Raw genomic sequence first — 19,949 nt, 5'->3', positions numbered from 1 at the left:
CCTCAGATAAGAACAGGCCTCACCAGAACATCAACCAAACACCTACCACTGAATATGCAAAGCCGAGTCTCTAGGCAGTACATCTTTCTTGCAGGACTGACTACACCTCCTGTATAACAAGCAGCAACTTGACATAGTATCAGCTTTGTGGGCACAAGAGAATCTTCTCCATAGCTACTCTCAATGCAAGCCTTTCCCTAGAGCTCTATGAGTTCACATGGAGGATATTTTGGAAGAAAATGAAAATAGTTTTAAGTTTTGTTTAATTTACAATGACCTGTTGTGGAATAATGTCTTTATACACCAGTTTAATCAAACGCTGATTGGCCAGTGGCCAGGCCAGAAGTATAGGTGGGATAAGCACATAAGGAGAACTCTGGGAAGAGAAAGGCTGAGTCAGGAGATGCCAGCCTGCTGTCCAGGGAGCATCATGTAATAGCACACAGGTAAAGCCACGGAAAATGTGCCAGCATATAGATTAACAGATATGGGCTGAGTTTGAGTGTAGGAGCTAGTTAATGGTAGGCTTGAGCTAATGGCTGAGCAGTTTTAATTAATGCAAGCCTCTGTGTGTTTAGTTGCGTCTGATTGGCTGTGGACCAGGTGAGACAAAGGAAAACTTCAGCTATAAATGGCGCCCAATGTGGGGAGAGAGTTTCCACATAAAACCTAAAAATGCTCTAGAAAAGGGTTCTAAAATGGAGCCTAAAACATGTTCCTGCTTCATGTCTCATGGAGGTGACAAGATGCTGCAACATGCAGGCTTGAGCTACTCTATGGCAGGTTCATGGCTTGGGGGCTTAACCTATGCCACAGTACACAAAGATGTCTCCAAGCTGTGTAGTATGCTGTGTGACAGACATAGCTTTTGCTAGTACAGATGGAAAAAAAAAGGTTTCTGGGCTACATGCTGCCTTGATAAAAGCATAGACCTACTGCCTCCCAGATTTAGCAAAAAGCATGGCTCTTAGAGCTGGTGGTAAATTATCTCCACCGTGCTGAAAAGCTGAATTGGGCAGAGCCAGCAACCAAGGCTTCTGCTTCAGTTCTAGCCACTTCAGTTTAAAGCAATAGATTCACAATAAGACAAATTCACATGGAATATGACTTTAAATCATTTACAGTGTGTGTAAAAATGTATGTAGGCTTCCAAGAGAGAAGAAAATGAATATAGAGAGTGATATAAAGAAATAATCTAGCCCAACCTGGACACCAGCCATTCCAGGAAGACCTGCCCAACTTGGCCACAGATTCTGGCCACCGGGCAGGTCCCCTTCTAGCCCCACCAGGAGGGATCCCCTTTTCCAAGCCCCCGGCAGCCCCTGCAATCTCCGCGCCCTGCACCCACGCCCATCTGCCCGAGACCCCAGCCACTTCTCGAGACTTAGGGACTGCCCCCAGCTCCCATCCTGCTCCCGCCTTCCCTTCTGGACCAGAGACTTCTGGTCCAGATAAGAGCATCCATCCTGCCCTGGAGTTCCCATTTGGACAAGAGAACTCCCATCTGGACAAGAGAGAAGACTTCCTGAAACTGTCAGCTCTTTTTGAACCAAGTACACTGATAAGACCAAGAAGGAACCACAAGGAGATGGGCAGACGTCAAGGCAGAAGTACATACAACAAAATGAAGAGCAATACAGCATCACCAGAACCTAGCCCGCCTCCAACATCTAGACCTGAACATCAAAAATTGGATGAAGCTGAAGAAAGTAGCCTTATGAGTAACATCATGAATGTGGTAGAGGCTTGTGTAGAGGAAAAGACAAGAAAATTGGAAGAATGCTGTAAACAACTAGAGGAAAGGGCAAACAAATTAGAAGAAAACAATAAAGTCCTGGAAGAAAACAATAAAGTCCTGGAAGAAAACAAAAATGTCCTGGAAGAAAACAATAAAGTACTGGAAGAAAACAATAAAGTACTGAAAGAAAATCATGAAAAAGCAATGAAACAAACAAAGGAAACAGTCCAAGACCTGAAAAGGGAAATTGAAAAAATAAAGAAGACACAAACAGAGGGAATGCTGGAAATAGAAAACCTGAGTAAAAGATCGGGAACTTCAGATGCAAGTATAACCAACAGAATGCAAGAGATGGAAGAGAGGATCTCTGGCATTGAAGATACAGTAGAAGAAATAGTTTCATCAGTCGAAGGAAACACTAAAGCCAAGAAAGTCATGAACCAAAATATCCAAGAAATTTGGGACACTATGAAAAGACCAAACTCACGAATTATAGGGAGAGAAGAAGGTGAAGAATACTAACTCAAAGGCACAGAAAATATATTCAACAAAATTATAGAAGAAAACTTTCCCAACTTAAAGAAGGAAATGCCTATGAAGATACAAGAAGCAAATAGAACACCAAACAGACTAGACCCCCCAAAAAAGGCCCCTCGACACATAATAATTAAACAACTAAATGTACAGAATAAAGAAAGAATATTAAGAGCAGCCAAGGAAAAAGGCCAAGTGACGTATAAAGTAAACCCATCAGAATAACACCCGATTTCTCAATGGAGATTTTGAGCCAGAAGGACCTGGAAAAATGTAATGCAGACACTAAGAGACCATGGGTGTCATCCCAGACTAATATACCCAGCAAAACTTTCAATGATCATCGACAGAAGGAACAAGACATTCGAAGACAAAGCCAGATTTAAACAATACCTATCCACAAACCCAGCCCTACAGAAAGCATGAGAAGGAAAAGTCCAACCGAAGGAAGTCAGATACACACTCAAAAACACAGTCAATAGATAAAGCCACAACAGTAAACCCCAAAGAAGAGAAGTACACACACACTACCACCAAAAATAACAGGGATGAACAATCACTGATCATTAATATCCCTTAATATCAACGGACTTAATTCACCTATAAAAAGATATAGACTTACAGAATGGATATGAAAGCAGGACCCATCTTTCTACTGCATACAAGAAACACATCTCAAATTCAAAGACAGACACTACCTAAGAATAAAGGCTGGGAAAAGACTTTCCAATCAAATGGTCTTAAGAAACAAGCGTGTGTAGCCATCCTGATATCTAACAAAATAGACTTCAAACAAAAATCAATCAAAAGAGATCAAGAAGGGTATTACATCCTCATCACAGGAATGATCCACCAAGATGAAGTTTCAATTCTGAACATTTATGACCCAAACACAAGGGCACCCACATATGTAAAAGAAACATTACTAAAGCTTAAACCACATATAAAAACCCACACATTAATAGTGGGAGATCTCAACACCCCACTTTCACCAGTGGACAGATCTCCAAAATCGAAACTTAACAGAGAAATAAAGGACATAACTGATGTCATGACCCAATTGGACCTAATAGATATCTACAGAACATTCCATCCTAACAAGAAAGAATATACCTTCTTCTCAGCACCCCATGGAACTTTCTCTAAAATCGACCACATACTTGGCCACAAAGCAAATCTCAACAGATACAAAACAATCAGAATAACCTCCTGTGTTCTATCAGACCACCATGGGTTAAAGTTAGATTTCAACAACAACAAAAACTACAGAAAACCTACAATCTCATGGAAACTGAATAATGCTCAACTGAATCACCAATGGGTTAAGGAAGAAATAAAGAAAGAAATTAAAGACTTCCTAGAGATCAATGAAAATGAAGACACCACATACCCAAACTTATGGGACACTATGAAAGCAGTGCTAAGAGGGAAATTCATAGCACTAAATGCCCACATAAAGAAGTTGGAGAAATCCCACACTAGTGACTTAACGGCACACCTGTAAGCTCTAGAACAAGAAGAAGCAAAGTCTCCCAGGAAGAATAGACGACAGGAAATTATCAAAGTGAGAGGTGAAATTAATAAATTAGAAACTAATACAATAATACAATAATAATACAAAAAATTAATGAAACAAAGAGTTGGTTCTTTGAGAAAATCAACAAGATAGACAAGCCCTTATCCAAACTAACCAAAAGACAGAGAGAGAGAATCCAAATCAACAAAATCAGAAATGAAAAGGGGGACATAACAACAGACATTGAGAAAATCCAGAGAATTATAAGGTCATATTTCAAAAACCTCTACTCCACAAAACTGGAAAACCTAAAAGAAATGGACATTATACTGGATAGGTACAACATACCTAAGTTAAATCAAGACCAGATAAACTATTTAAATAGTCCAATAACCCCTAAGGAAATAGAAACAGTCATTAAAAGTCTCCCAACCAAAAAAAGCCTAGGACCAGATGGTTTCAGCACAGAATTCTACCAGATCTTCAAAGAAGAGTTAATATCAATACTCTCTAAATTGTTCCACATAATAAAAACAGAAGGAACATTACCAAACTCCTTCTATGAGGCTACAACTACCCTGATTCCTAAACCAAACAAGGATGCAACAAAGAAAGAGAACTGCAGACCAATCTCCGTCATGAACATTGATGCAAAAATACTCAATAAAATACTGGCAAACAGACTCCAAGAACACATCAGAACAATTATCCACCATGATCAAATAGGCTTCATCCCAGGGATGCAACGGTGGTTCAACATATGAAAGTCCATCAATGTAATACACCATATAAAAAAACTCAAAGAAAAAAAAAAAACACATGATCATCTCACTAGATGCAGAAAAGGCATTTGACAAAATCCAACACCCTTCATGATAAAAGCCTTGGAGCGATCAGGAATACAGGGAACATACCTAAACATAATAAAGGCAATTTACAGCAAGCCAACAGCCAACATCAAATTAAATGGAGAGAAACCCAAAGCAATTCCACTAAAATCAGGAATGAGGCAAGGGTGTCCACTCTCCCCATACTTATTCAATATAGTACTTGAAGTTCTAGCCAGAGCAATAAGACAACATAAGGAGATTAAGGGGATACAACTTGGAAAGGAAGAAGTCAAGCTTTCCCTATTTGCAGATGACATGATAGTATACTTGAGTGACCCCAAAGATTCCACCCAGGAATTGATAAAGCTTATAAACACCTTCAGCAACATAGCAGGATACAAGATCAACTCAAAAAAAATCAGTAGCCCTCCTATATACAATGGACAAAGAAGCTGAGAAGGCAATTAGAGATACATCACCCTTTACAATAGCCACCTATGACATAAAATACCTTGGGGTAACACTAACCAAGCAAGTGAAGGACCTACATGACAAGAACTTTAAGTCCCTGAAAAAAGAAATTGAAAGATGTCAGAAAATGGAAAGATCTCCCATGCTCATGGATAGGCAGGGTTAACATAGTAAAAATGGCAATCTTACCAAAAGCAATCTACAGATTCAATGCAATCCCATCAAAATACCAACACAATTCTTCACAGATCTGGAAAGAATAATACTCAACTTCATATGGGAAAACAAAAAAACCTAGGATAGCCAAAAGAATCCTGTACAATAAAACAACCTCTGGAGGCATCACAATCCCTGACTTCAAGCTCTACTATAGAGCTACAGTAATAAAAACAGCTTGGTATTGGCATAAAAACCAACATGTGGACCAATGGAATCGAATTGAAGACCCTGACATGAACCCACACACCTATGAACATATAATTTTTGACAAAGAAGCCAAAAGTGTACAATGGAAAAAAGAAAGCATCTTCAGCAACAGGTGCTGGCATAACTGGATATCAACGTGTAGAATGCTGCAAATAAATCCATATCTGTCAAAACTTAAGTCCAAGTGGATCAAGGACCTCAACATAAATCCAGCTACTCTGAACCTGCTAGAAGAGAAAGTAGGAAGTAGTCTTGAACACATTGGCATAGGAGATCACTTCCTAAATATAACACCAGTAGCACAGACACTGAGACAAACAATCAATCAATGGGACCTCTTGAAACTGAGAAGCTTTTGTAGAGCAAAGGATACGGTCAACAAGGCAAAGCAACAGCCTACAGAATGGGAAAAGATCTTCACCAACCCCACATGTGACAGAGGACTGATATCCAGAATATATAAGGAACTCAAGAAATTAGACATCAAAACAACCAACAGTCCAATTGAGAAATGGGCTTTAGAACTAAACAGAGAATTCTCAACAGAGGAAACCCAAATGGCTGAGAGACATTTAAGGAATTGCTCAACATCCCTAATCATCAGGGAAATGCAAATCAAAACAACTCTGAGATACCACCTTATGCCTGTCAGAGTGGCTAAGATCAAAAACACTGAAGACACTTTATGCTGGAGAGGATGTGGAACTAGGGGAACTCTCCTCCACTGCTGGTGGGAATGCAAGCTTGTACAACCACTTGGAAATCAATATGGTGCTTTCTTAGAAAATTGGGAATCAATCTCCCCCAAGATCCAGCTATACCACTCCTGGGCATATACCCAAGAAATGCTCAATCATACTACAAGAGCACTTGCTCAGCTATGTTCATATCAGCATTGTTTGTAATAGCCAAAACCTGGAAAAAACCTAGATGCCCTTCAACTGAAGAATGGATAAATAAATTGTGGCACATATACACAATGGAATACTACTCAGCAGAGAAAAACAGTGACATCATGAGGTTTGCAGGTAAATGGATGGATCTAGAAAAAATCATCCTGAGTGAGGTAACCCAGACCCAGAAAGACAAATATGGTATGTACTCCCTCAAAGAAGATGCTAGATGTGGAACAAGGATGACTGGACTGCTACTCACATCATCAGGGAGGCTACCTGGAAAACAGGACCCCAAGAAAGACATGGAGAAATGGATGAGATCTACATGAACAGCCTGGACATGAGTGGGAGCAATGAAGGGTGAGGGTTGAGGCAAAGAGAGCAGGAGATCCTAGCTGGATCAAGAAAAGAGAGGGAGAACAAGGAATAGAAGACCATGGTAAATGAAGACCACATGAGAAAAGGGAGAAACAAAGAGCTAAAGAGGCCCACAGAAATCCACAAAGATACCCCCACAAAAGACTGCTGGCAATGGTCGAGAGACAGCCAGGACTGACGTACTCTTGTGATGGGATGGCCAAACACCCTCATAGTTTTGCCATAAACCCCATCCAAGAACTGAGGAATCTGGATGCAGACATCCACTGCTAGGCCCCTGGTGGAGTGCTGGGAGTCTAATTAGTGAGAAAGAGGAGGGTTTATATGAGTGAGAATTGTTGAAGCCAAGGTTGGATAAAGGACAGGGACAAATAACCAAATGATTGGAAGCACATGAACTATGAACCAAAGGCTGAGGGGCCCCCAACTGGATCAGGCCCTCTGAATGGGTGAGACAGTCGATTAGCTTGATCTGTTGGGGAGGCATCTGGGCGGTGGTGCCGGGTCCTGGGCTTGTTGCATGAGTTGGCTGTTTGAATCCTGGGACTTATGCAGGGACACTTGGCTCGGTCTGGGAGGGGGGGACTGGACCTGCCTGGACTAAGTCTATCAGGTCGATCTCAGTCCTCGGGGTGGCCTTGATCTGGAGGTGGTGGGAATGGGGGGTGGGCTGGGGGGAAGGGCAGGGGGACGTGCGGTGAGAGAGCAGGGGAATCTGTGGCTATTATGTGTAACTGAATGGTGCTGTAAAATAAAAAAATAAAAAAAAATAATCTAAAAAATAAAGTCTTTAAAGAGACAATAAAGGTAGTATAAAAAATAAGCCATGTAAAGATGGATATTACACAGAGAATCTGGATTGTGTTGTCTTTGATATTTTTAACTGCAGAAAGACATTTAATTATAAAGCCTGCTCAGCTAAACCTGTATATATATATATATATGTTATCTTGACTTCAAATTTGCATCTAAGGATATGTTGCTTTGGAAAGGAGGCTTTGCTTTTGTTCCACAGAAAGCAAGAGGCTATGGATTTGTTCCAGGTTAAGATGGATCAGATTTGACCAGTCAAGACCCCCTGAAACGTCTCCAATGACACCATGGTCCAGATGGTCCAACATTCAGAATGGTTTCAAGGCAACTGGCTCATTCAATGCAGCCTCACAGACTATTACAGTCAGGACCTGACCATAGTTCTTTTATTTTATTTTATTTTTTATTTTACAATACTATTCAGTTCTACATAATAGCCACAGATTCCCTTGTTCTCTCCCTTCCTGCCCCCCTCTCCTTCCCCCCAGCCCACCCCCCATTCCCACCACCTCCAGATCAAGGCCACCCCCGAGGACTGAGATCGACCTGATAGACTCAGTCCAGGCAGGTCCAATCCCCTCCTCCCAGACTGAACCAAGCGTCCCTGTATAAGTCCCAGGTTTCAAACAGCTATCTCCTGCAGTGAGCCCAGGACCTGGTACCACTGTCTAGATGCCTCCCAAACAGATCAAGCCGCCAATCAACTGTCTCACCTATTCAGAGTGCCTGATCTATTTGGGGGCCCCTCAGCCTTTGGTTCATAGTTCATGTGTTTCCATTTGTTTGGCTATTTGTCCCTGTGCTTTATCCAACCTTGGTTTCAACAATTCTCGCTCATATAAACCCTCCTCTTTCTCACTAATTAGACTCCCAGCTCTTCACCCAGGGGCCTAGCTGTGGATGTCTGCATCCAGATTCCTCAGTCCTTGGATGGGGTTTCTGGCACAAGTATTAGGGTGTTTGGTCATCCCATCACCAGAGTAGAGGACTTGACCATAATTCTTAATTTTCTCAGGATCCCCATAAGAATACAGTGCCCTCTAACTGCAGGAAGTAGCCTAAAAAAACTACTCCCACATTCCCAAAAATGGATTATGGATGTTTGTCTTTGTTTAGATTATTGGTTACAAATTGTTATCGGTCATAGTCAATATCTTTCTAAAAGAAGAAAGGGGGATATGATATGGAAATATAGGATATAGCTATGATAGGATAAAAGGGTGGATTGTTGAACCTACTTTTAAAGAGCAACTTGTTTAAAATGTTTTACATTGGTATAGATTTCAGTTTATTGATACAAATTTAAAGTTAATTTTGTTTTACTATATATATATATATATACTCTAATTTAAGGTATTATATTTATGTAACTCATTGAAATTGTAATGTATAATTAAGAAATATAGATTAATAGTTAATCATCTATGATAGTTAAACTTGTAGTCATGTTAGTTAAGTTTTCTATGTATACATAGATATATTTCAATTAGATAGATAATTTTCAAACACTTAAAAGACCTACAGAATATGGTATTTAAATTTTTTTTAAAAACTTAGACTTCCTGCACAGTGAGAAACATCTGTTCCTGACAGCACTGATTTACTTCAAAGAGAAAGATGGGCATCTAAGGCACTCTATATGGAGTTTATCTTCTTCTTGGCAAAAAAGTCATTTGGGCAAGAAACTGTTCTTGCTTGGACTGCTTGACAAAATGTTATGTGGAGTGGACATTCAGGACTCATTGAAAGGTGACCACTGAACTTTGCAAGATGAGATGGTCCTTCAGGTTCCTGCTTCACACACACACACACACACACACACACACACACACACACACACACACACACACAAAAGAAACAAACAAACAAACAAACAAAAAAACCAAACAACAACAACAAAAAAAACCAAAAACCTGCCAGACATTTTACAGGACACAGAGAAAAAAAAAATGACGGAGAGACTAAGCCTATGGGCTGAAGATGGATGCCCCAACATTACAGAAAAACTTTGGATGACTGTCTAGGCAGACAATGTCTCTTTCATTATAAATTTTTTGGAAGTTGTTTACAATGTACTTCCTATTTACTTAGTTAATATTGTATCCTTCTGGGGTCTTTGATATAGTTGAAGACTAGATACTTATAATTATAATTTTCCTTGGTTATGATGGAAGATAAATTATATATAAAATCTTAGACATACAAATATAGGATAGATAAAAATTTTCTTTAATTTTACAAAATACAAATAGACTAGATATTATAACTATAATTCTTACTTGATAACTGTTATATATAATTATACTATGCTAAAGTTAAAACTTTCTTTTTTACTTAAACAGAAAAGGGGAAATGCTGTGGAATAATGCTTTTGTACACTGGTTTAATAAAACACTGATTGGTCAGTAGCCAACCAGTAAGTATAGGTAGGATAAGCAGACACAGAGAATTCTGGTAAGAGGAAGGTTGAGTCAAGAGATGCCAGCCTGCTGTCCAGGGAGCAGCATGTAATGGCACACAGGCAAAGCCATGGAAAATGCAGCAAAATATAGGTTAACAGAAATGGGCTGAGTTTGAGTGTAGGAGCTTGTCGGTGGTAGACATGAGCTAATGGCTGAGCAATTTTAATTAATGCAAGCCTCTGTGTGTTAGTTGGGTCTGAGTGGCTATGGACCAGGTGAGACAAAGTAAAACTTTAGCTACAATGGCCCTTCCTAATCTTTTGCTCTTACATTTCTAACCCCTTTTCCATGATTATTGACACATCTTGGGAATGTATATACTATATCCCATTTGTGACTGAGTACTCCCTTGGCACTTTTTCTTTGCAATTTGACAATTTGGGAGTCTTTATGCTAATCACCACCCACTGCAATAAGAAGCATCTCTTAGAGGAGTAAGAGCTGTACTAATCTATAGGTATGAGGATAAGTATTCAGAAGACAGTTTAATATTATGTCCATTTATCAAATAATAATAGGCTCTCCCCTGGGGCATATGACTTCTTCAGTTATGGATTCTTGGCCAGGCTTCCAGAATAACATATGAATTTCCTCCTATGGAGTGAACCACAACACCAATCAGAAAGCAAATATTTATCCCACAATGCTCCAAATTCTAGCATGAATGGAGGCAGGGGCTCATTAATTTGCTCTGACAGTTTATCCATGCTCCAATAAATGATCCTAAACTCATGCTCATATTGACAGCATTAAATGGATTCAATGTGTCAAGAAAGAAAAAAGAAAAAATACATGAAATTGGGAGGGAGAAGTGGTGATGGCATATGGGATGAATTCGAAGGGGGTTGGGTGGAGAACTTAACCAAAATACACTGTACACACACACACACACACACACACACACACACACACCATTCACACCATTCTCAATACATAAAAACATTTAAAAGTATACAGTAAAACTTATACAAGTGGTCCTTAAAATAATTAAAAAGCATTGCACCACATACATAATAAAAGAAGCATAAATTATAAAAACATGCCAAGACTAATTCTCATCTGTTACACTGGAAAAAAAATCAAGAAGTTTGATTTGCCTTCACTAAAGACGCTGTTGGGAAAAAAAGGACTGTCAGATCTTTGTATTGAGGATGAAAAAAATACCACAATCTTCATGGAACAAAATTTGTTTTTATTTAGCAAAATCTTGTAGAGCATGTAGTTCCAACCTAAATACATAGCCCAGTGCTGCATTGGAAAGTTGATAGTGCCTTGCATTATCAGCACAAAGCCAATAAAACAAGCAAGCAAACCAAAAGCCTGAAGTCTTCTGATAGATCTGATGCTGTTGGTAGATACTCACTGCATCCCATCCAATTTTATGGACATATATACAGTGTGCCTGCTTTTCAGTTGTTCTTGAATCATTTTGATATTATACATACTTTAGTAGAATTTTTACAACTTCCATTGAGTGTTATTTGTATAATTTTCTTCTAGCTTGAAATATGACTTCAAAAATTTTGATGAAATGTGAATGATTATTCTGAACCATTCACTTTCAAAATTCTCCAATTTAATCATTATTCATGTTTTGTTTTTTACTGTTTAATTTTTTCAGAGGTTAGTTCTTTTGATCAAATGTATCTTTAATGACATTAGAAAAACAAGAGCAAATCAATCTTCAAAGAAGTGGTGGATAGAAACAAATAGATTAGGGGAGAAAATGATGAAATAGAAATGTAAAAGAAATCAGTGAAACAGAGTTGGATTATAGCAGTCTTTCTTTGACCACCAGTGCCCAAATAATGACATGGAGACTTATTATTAGTTATAAATGCTCTGCCTTATCTTATGTTTGTCCCACTAGCTCTTATAACTTAAATTAACCTGTTTCTTGTCATCTACATTTTGCCTTGGGTTTTTTTTTTTTAAATCTTTCTTTCATTCCATATGTCCTACTGTGCATCTAGTTGGCTGGCAGCTGCCTGGCTGGCTGGCCCCTGGTGTCTCCCTCTCTCTCTCCCTTTCTCTTCTTCTCTCCCCTTCTCTCCTCTTCTCTCCTCTCCTCTCTCCTATTTATTCTTTCTACTCATCAGTCCTACCACTTTACTGTCTAGCTGTTGGCCATTCAGCTTTTTATTAGACCAATAAGGTGCCTTAGGAAGGCAAAGCAACACATTTTACATAATTAAACAAATGCAACATAAGCAAATAAAACACATTTTTGTCTAGTTAAACAAATATTCCACAGCATTTTATTAATAAGACTCTTTAAGATTCATGCTACATCTGGCGCCCAACTTGTCAGGTACAAATTCCTGAAAAAGCTACTTGCCTGTGGCCTTGAGGGCCCCAGCACAGACCGGATCTACCCTTAGCCAGTTGTGGTGAAGCACACTGGTTGGATTTGCTGAAGGAGGCAGAGTCAGGAGGATCTTTGTGAGTTTGAGGCCAGCCTGGGAGACTTTCTCAGGAGAAGCTGTGGCCAGGGCCAATCCACAAGCAGTAGTAGGACCATGGAGGCAGCCACTGCCTCCGAGTTGCTGGCTTCTTCTCATCATGTTGGTGACTGCAGTGATGCTGCTACCTGGGACAAAGGGTTTACTATTGCTTGTTCAGAGAAGAATTTCCAGGACTATTGTGTTACAAGAAAGCATCAGCAAAGGTCAGTTTGGAAAAGTTTGGCAAGACAAATGGTGGGGAGAAATTGCTGTGAAGATTTTCTCTTCCAGGGAAGAATGTTTATGGTTCCAAGAGACAGACATTTATCAGACTGCGATTGCTGCAAACAAACAAAAAAAAAATTCTGCTTGGAACTATGACCACACCTAACAGCAATTTTGAAATCTTCAAAAAGATGACAGGAGCCCACAATGATGATTCCACATGAACTATGGTAAAGCCATTAAACTGATTAACACTACATAAAGATCGACTTTGGACTACAAACTACTCAGGACAATTTTGAGATGGCTAGCTGAGATGACCCAGCCTGACAGACTACTCAAACAAGGACTTGTGACAAGCCCTGCACTTTCTCATTATGCAGCGACTGGACAAATGATGCAGGACTTGACAAATAACCCAAAAATTTTCTTTTCAGGATTCCCTAAAGATATCTTCACCTGTAGCATGAATCTTAAAAGTTCCTATTAAAATCAAACCCGAGGCCAGTTATTGGGGTCAATGCTGGTAGATCCAAGAGACAGAATAAGTCACCTCGCCGGATCCTCAGCTGGTCTTGTCTCTTCGGACTGGAAGCCTCTGAGTCCTCATCCAGAATGGGTCTCAGCTGAATTGCTTCTCAAAAGCCTGAATGCTTAACCAGCCAAATGCTTAACCAGCCAAATGCTTCTAGTTCCTGGTCCTCATGCCTTATATATCTTTCTGCCTTCTACCACCACTCCCTGGGATTAAAGGCTCACTTCCTGGGATTAAAGGCATGTGTCACCATGCTTGGCTGTTTCCAATGTGGCCTTGAACTCACAGAGATCCAGAGGGATTTCTACCTCTGAAATGCTAGAATTAAAGGCATGTGCTACCACTGCCTATCCTTTATATTTAATATTGTGGCTGCTCTGTCTCTGACCCCAGATCAGTTTATTAGCACGCACAATATTTGGGGTAAAACAATACCACACTTCGCCCATAGAAAGCAGGAAGTAATTTTAAGAAAACAACACCCACATTCTCAAGAGGTAGGATAGGAGGTGTTTGGTTGTTTTGAGTTATGAATATTGTCATTGTTTATGATGGTTGGTTACAAGTTGTTAATTGTTAATGGTCAGGAAAAAGGCTGATCATGGAGATTAGATTCAGAGGTTTTGTTTTAAAAAAAAGGAAAAATAAAGAAGAGACAATAGATATGAGGTAAATCACTGAATCTACCCTGAGAAAAAAGATAAAGAAATAATAAGATAAATGGGTAGATAATTGAATCTATTCTAAAATGAAAAAGTGGGAGATATTAAAATGACAAAAGGTAGATTACTGAATCTATTATGAAAAGAAAAATACTTTTTAAAAGGTACTACTTGTTTTAAATAAGATAAGTAATGAAATTTTTTTTTGTCTGAGTTTATCAAATGTTACTGGACTGGACATTGTTAATATATATAATGGAGTTTTTTGTCTGAATCTGTCAAATGTTAATGGACTAGACATTGTTAATGTAATTTTTGACTGTATATATTATATATACTTATTGGATAGTTTTTCTTGTATTAGCTATAAGCTTTTTTTTTTTAATTTTAGACAAAATAAGGGGAAATGTGGTGGTATATATATATATATATCCATGAAGACCAGAAACTAGAAGCATTTGGCTGGTTAAGCTTTCAGGCTTTTGAGAAGCAGTTCAGCTGAGATTCATTCTGGATGAGGATGCAGAGGCATCCAGTCTGAGGAAACAGGATCAGCTGAGAAACTGGCAAGGTGAGGTAGCTGTGGCTTATTTTGCTTCTCTGATCTTCCAGCATTCACCCCAATACCTGCCTCAGGTTTGATTTTATTAATAAGACCTTCTAAGATTCCTGCTACAGGTTCATTGAAAAAATAAAAAATAAAACTTTCAAACCCTTGACTTCCCTTCTGGACCAGAGGTGAGTATCCGGGTCCAACCCGGACCCCATCCCTGGGCACCAGCCACTCCGGGAAGACCCGCCCAACTCGGCCCCAGGTTCTGGCCACCATGCAGGTCCCCTTCTAGCTCCACTGGGAGGGATCCCCTTTTCCAAGCCCCCTGGCAGCCCCTGCAATCTCTGCGCCCTGCCCCCACGCCCATCTGCCCGAGACCCCAGCCACCTCCTGAGACTTAGAGACTGGCCCCCAGCTCCCACCCTGCCCCCGACTTCCCCTCTGGACCAGAGTTGGACAAGAGAACTCCCTTTTGGACAAGAGAGAGAGACTTCCTGAATCTGTCAGCTCTTTCTGAAACAAGTACACTGATAAGACCAAGAAGGAACCACAAGGAGATGGGCAGACATCAAGGCAGAATTACATACAACAAAATGAAGAGCAATACAGCATCACCAGAACCTAGCCCGCCTCCAATATCTAGACCTGAACAACAAAAATTGGAAGAAGCAGAAGAAAGTAGACTTATGAGTAACTTCATGAAGAAGGTAGAGGCTTGTGTAGAGGAAAAGACAAGAAAATTGGAAGAATGCTGTAAACAACTAGAGGAAAGGGCAAACAAATTAGAAGAAAACAATAAAGCCCTCCAAGAAAACAATAAAGTCCTGGAAGAAAACAATAAAGCACTGAAAGAAAATCATGAAAAAGCAATGAAACAAACAAAGGAAACAGTCCAAGAACTGAAAAGGGAAATTGAAAAAATAAAGAAGACACAAACAGAGGGAATGCTGGAAATAGAAAACCTGAGTAAAAGATCGGGAACTTCAGATGCAAGTATAACCAACAGAATGCAAGAGATGGAAGAGAGGATTTCTGGCATTGAAGACACAGTAGAAGAAATAGTTTCATCAGTTGAAGGAAACACTAAAGCCAACAAAGTCATGAACCAAAATGTCCAAGAAATCTGGGACACCATGAAGAGACCAAACCTACGAATTATAGGGATAGAAGAAGGTGAAGAATATCAACTCAAAGGCACAGAAAATATATTCAACAAAATTATAGAAGAAAACTTTCCCAACTTAAAGAAGGAAATGCCTATGAAGATACAAGAAGCCTATAGAACATCAAACAGACTAGACCCCCTAAAAAAGTCCCCTCGACACATAATAATTAAACAACTAAATGTACAGAATAAAGAAAGAATACTAAGAGCAGCCAAGGAAAAAGGCCAAGTGACCTATAAATGTAAACCCATCAGAATAACACCCTATTTCTCAATGGAGACTTTGAAAGCCAGAAGGACCTGGACAGATGTAATGCAGACACTAAGAGACCATGGATGTCAAGCCCAGAGTAACATACCCAGCAAAATTTTCAATCATCATAGATGGAAGGAACAAGACATTCAAAGACAAAGCCAGATTTAAACAATACCTATCCACAAACCCAGCCCTACAGAAAGCACTAGAAGGAAAATTCCAACCGAGGGAAGTCAGATACACACTTGAAAACACAGGCAATAGATAAAGCCACAACAGTAAACCCCAAAGAAGAGAAGTACAAACTCCTTCTATGAGGCTACAATTACCGTGATTCCTAAACCGAACAAGGATGCAACAAAGAAAGAGAACTACAGACCAATCTCCCTCATGAACATTGATGCAAAAATACTCAATAAAATACTGGCAAACAGACCCCAAGAACACATCAGAACAATTATCCACCATGATCAAGTAGGCTTCATCCCAGGGATGCAAGGGTGGTTCAACATACGAAAGTCCATCAATGTAATACACCATATAAACAAACTCAAAGAAAAAAACCACATGATCATCTCACTAGATGCAGAAAATGCATTTGACAAAATCCAACACCCTTTCATGATAAAAGTCTTGGAGCGATCAGGAATACAGGGAACATACCTAAACACAATAAAGGCAATTTACAGCAAGCCAACAGCAACATCAAATTAAATGGAGAGAAACTCAAACCAATTCCACTAAAATCAGGAACGAGGCAAGGCTGTCCACTTTCCCCATACTTATCCAATATAGTACTTGAAGTTCTAGCCAGAGCAATAAGACAACATAAGGAGATTAAGGGGATACAACTTGGAAAGGAAGAAGTCAAGCTTTCCCTATTTGCAGATGACATGATAGTATACTTGAGTGACCCCAAAGATTCCACCCAGGAATTGATAAAGCTTATAAACACCTTCAGCAACATAGCAGGATACAAGATCAACTCAAAAAAATCAGTAGCCCTCCTATATACAATGGACAAAGAAGCTGAGAAGGCAATTAGAGATACATCACCCTTTACAATAGCCACATATGACATAAAATACCTTGGGGTAACACTAACCAAGCAAGTGAAGGACCTACATGACAAGAACATTAAGTCCCTGAAAAAAGAAATTGAAGAAGATGTCAGAAAATGGAAAGATCTCCCATGCTCATGGATAGGCAGGGTTAACATAGTAAAAATGGCAATCTTACCAAAAACAATCTACAGATTCAATGCAATCCCCATCAAAATACCAACACAATTCTTCACAGACCTGGAAAGAATAATACTCAACTTCATATGGAAAAACAAAAAACCCAGGTTAGCTAAAAGAAACCTGTACAATAAAACAACTTCTGGAGGCATCACAATCCCTGACTTCAAGCTCTACTATAGAGCTACAGTAATAAAAACAGCTTGGTATTGGCATAAAAACCAACATGTGGACCAATGGAATCGAATTGAAGACTCTGACATGAACCCACACACCTATGGACATATAATTTTTGACAAAGAAGCCAAAAGTGTACAATGGAAAAAAGAAAGCATCTTCAGCAACAGGTGCTGGCATAACTGGATATCAACGTGTAGAAGGCTGCAAATAGATCCATATCTGTCACCGTGCACAAAACTTAAGTCCAAGTGGATCAAAGACCTCAACATAAATCCAGCTACTCTGAACCTGCTAGAAGAGAAAGTAGGAAGTAGTCTTGAACACATTGGCATAGGAGATCACTTCCTAAATATAACACCAGTAGCACAGACACTGAGACAAACAATCAATCAATGGGACCTCTTGAAACTGAGAAGCTTTTGTAGAGCAAAGGATACGGTCAACAAGGCAAAGCAACACCCTACAGAATGGGAAAGATCTTCACCAACCCCACATGTGACAGAGGACTGATATCCAGAATATATAAGGAACTCAAGAAATTAGACATCAAAACAACCAACAGTCCAATTGAGAAATGGGCTTTAGAACTAAACAGAGAATTCTCAACAGAGGAAACCCAAATGGCTGAGAGACATTTAAGGAATTGCTCAACATCCCTAATCATCAGGGAAATGCAAATCAAAACAACTCTGAGATACCACCTTATGCCTGTCAGAGTGGCTAAGATCAAAAACACTGAAGACACTTTATGCTGGAGAGGATGTGGAACTAGGGGAACTCTCCTCCACTGCTGGTGGGAATGCAAGCTTGTACAACCACTTGGAAATCAATATGGCACTTTCTTTGAAAATTGGGAATCAATCTCCCCCAAGATCCAGCTATACCACTCCTGGGCATATACCCAAGAAATGCTCAATCATACCACAAGAGCACTTGCTCAGCTATGTTCATATCAGCATTGTTTGTAATAGCCAAAACCTGGAAACAACCTAGATGCCCTTCAACTGAAGAATGGATAAATAAATTGTGGCACATATACACAATGGAATACTACTCAGCAGAGAAAAACAATGACATCATATGGTTTGCAGGCAAATGGATGGATCTAGAAAAAATCATCCTGAGTGAGGTAACCCAGACTCAGAAAGACAAATATGGTATGTACTCACTCATAGGAAGATGCTAGATGTGGAACAAGGATGACTGGACTGCTACTCACATCACCAGTGAGGCTACCTGGAAAACGGGACCCCAAGAAAGACACGGAGAAATGGATGAGATCTACATGAACAGCCTGGTCATGAGTGGGAACAATGAAGAGCGATGGTCGAGGGAAAGAGAGTGGGAGATCCTAGCTGGATCAAGAAAAGAGAGGGAGAACAAGGAATAGGAGACCATGGTAAATGAAGACCACATGAGAAGGAGAGGAAGCAGAGAGCTATGGAGGCCCAAGGAGATCCACAAAGATACCCCCGCAAAAGACTGCTGGCAATGGTCGAGAGACGGCAGGAACTGACCTACTCTGGTGATGGGATGGCCAGATACCCTGATAGTTGTGCCATAAACCCCATCCAAGAACTGAGGAATCTGGATGCAGACATCTATCGATGGGCCCCTGGTGGAGCGCTGGGAGTCTAATTAGTGAGAAAGAAGAGGGTTTATATGAGCGAGAATTGTTGAAGCCAAGGTTGGATAAAGCACAGGGACAAATAACCAAATGAATGGAAGCACAGGATCTATGAACCAAAGGCTGAGGGGCCCCCAACTGGATCAGGCCCCTTGAATGGGTGAAACAGACATTTGGCTTGATCTGTCTGGGAGGCAGCTGTGCGTTGGTGCCGGGTCCTGGGCTTGTTGCATGAGTTGGCTGTTTGAACCCTGGGACTTATGCAGGGACGCTTGGCTCGGTCTGGGAGTGAAAGACCCCCGCTCCATTATGAGGACATGGGGCGTTGGGCCGATGAAATGGCCCCCCAATAACTTAGCCTAAGAAACGCATTCTGAAGGAAACAGAAAGACAGAAGTACACAGCTGTAACTAACTAGCATCCGGCCTTGGAGGAGAGATAACTGTGGCCAGCCATCTGGCTTAGGGAGGAGATAATTGTGGTCAGCGGCCTTGGGAGAAAGACAGTTGGGTTAAATAAAGATATTTTATGGCGGGCCCTGGCCTTGAGGAATAAGCAGCTGGCCTGGGCAAGCAGATCAGCCACACACATACGACCCAAGTTCACCCTGGCCTTCTTTGAAACAACCAATAGGGACCCTGTAACTATGCTTCTTGCTTCTGTAGCCGCGCCTCTGCCCTGGAATCCCATAAAAAGTCCCTTTGCCTAGGAAGGCGCGCAAGTCCTCCTAGAGACTTCGCCCCGGGTACCCGTGTATCTAATAAACCTCTTGCTTTTGCATCTGATCGGTGGTTTCGGTGTGTTCCTTGGGTTTGGGGTCTCTCCTGAAGGAAGATCTCCTCTGGGGGTTCTTTCAGGAGGGGGGACTGGACCTGCCTGGACTGAGTCTACCAGGTTGACCCCGGTCCTCGGGGGAGACCTTGATCTGGAGGAGGTGGGAATGGGGGGAGGGGGAGGGGGAGCGAGAGGGGGAGAACAGGGGAATCTGTGGCTATTA

This window comes from Peromyscus leucopus, chromosome 2 (assembly GCF_004664715.2).
Source record: "Peromyscus leucopus breed LL Stock chromosome 2, UCI_PerLeu_2.1, whole genome shotgun sequence".
Classification (NCBI taxonomy): Eukaryota; Metazoa; Chordata; class Mammalia; order Rodentia; family Cricetidae; genus Peromyscus; species Peromyscus leucopus.
The sequence above is the reverse complement of the archived record's forward strand: the minus strand, read 5'-3'. Positions refer to the sequence as shown.